We start from the raw sequence: 1,634 nt of genomic DNA, 5'->3' as shown, positions 1-1,634 counted from the left end.
GATCTCTTGACCTCACAATCTGCCTGCCTCAGCCTCCCAAAGTGCTGGGATTACAGGCATGAGCCACCATGCCTGGCCCCTACTAGCAATTCCGCAGTTGAAGTCATCCTCCAAGAAATGGCTGCTGAAGCTATCTGAGTAGACGGCAGCGGCAAGGGAGAGAACGGACAGAAGAGAGCTGAATTTGAGAGTAAGAAACTACAGAAGGCAGCAAGAAATGACAGAGAAGAATCAGGAAAGTGTAGCATCAGCAAAGTCAATGGAAGAGCTTTTTTTTTTTTTTTTTTTTTTTTTGAGACGGAGTCTTGCTCTGTCGCCCAGGCTGGAGTGCAGTGGCGCGATCTCGGCTCACTGCAACCTCCGCCTCCCGGGTTCACGCCATTCTCCTGCCTCAGCCTCTCCGAGTAGCTGGGACTACAGGCGCCCGCCACCACGCCCGGCTAATTTTTTTTTTTTGTATTTTTGGTAGAGACGGGGTTTCACCGTGGTCTCGATCTCCTGACCTCGTGATCCGCCCGCCTCGGCCTCCCAAAGTGCTGGGATTACAAGCGTGAGCCACCGCGCCCGGCCAATGGAAGAGCTTTAAGAGGAAGGCCCTCTCAGTTAATTCCATCTGAAAAATGATAGTTGTGTCCCTGCTCCCCAAGCAATCCAGAGACAGAAAAGCTTAGTAGACAAAGTGTGGACTTGAAAGTGAAACAGGCAGGCCTTGGATCCAAACACAGCCCTATGTCATTTAATAGTGAAATCTTAAGCAAGTTACTTAAACTTCTATTTCCCAATTGGTTGGGTCTTCTGTTTCCCAACTGGTTAAAAGTGGGAGTTAATATGATCTATATCCAGGTTGCTGAAAGGACTAAGTGAAGGTATATGAAAATCAACAAAATATATGAAAATGCCCAGCACAGGGCCTGGAACATAGTGGGCACTCGGTTCTTATTTATTCCTCTTTCCTTCCCTACTATGTGCTAGGATCTGGTGTTTGGGGAAAATGATGCTGAACAAGTAACACTTGAAATGCAATGAAGGGGAGATCTAAGAGTATGCATGGACCCCACATGAGGACTGAGCGAACCATTGCACGCTGGTCAACCCAACCTGATAAAGCTGTCCCAGGTGCTTCAGTTAGTAAGGAGACGTGACTGACCTTGCAAAGAGCAGTTTTAATAGGATGGGGACAGGGTGGGATGAGAGAGCAGAGGCAGCGACTATCTTTCTTGGGCGGCAAGAGGAATAGCCAATGAAGAAGTAACTGCAAAGACAGAAATGTGCGTGGGTTGGGAGCAAGCTGGACGTGTATATGCGCAAAGGAACCAGGAGGGAAGGAAAGATGGAGGACGCAAGGAAGAAAAGGGCTCGTTGATGAAGGGTAAGTCACCCACAGAGGCAGTGAAATAAAATCAAGAAAATCAAAGAAGCATTCAAACCCAAGGCTGCTCCAGGTTTCATGACTTGGGCCTGTTGTTGATATAACCTGAGGGGTGGTCTTTAAGAAAAAGAAGGCAAGTTTACAAATACAAAATTAGATATGACTGTGTATTTTTTTAGAATAAGGAAATCATTCACAACATTTTTAAATGTTTAAGCTGATAAATACCACAAATATCACAAAACCCAGAAAAATGGCATGTTTA

Source organism: Hylobates moloch, unplaced genomic scaffold (assembly GCF_009828535.3).
Source record: "Hylobates moloch isolate HMO894 unplaced genomic scaffold, HMol_V3 SCAFFOLD_15, whole genome shotgun sequence".
In the NCBI taxonomy this organism is placed as follows: domain Eukaryota; kingdom Metazoa; phylum Chordata; class Mammalia; order Primates; family Hylobatidae; genus Hylobates; species Hylobates moloch.
Note: the sequence above shows the minus strand (reverse complement) of the source record.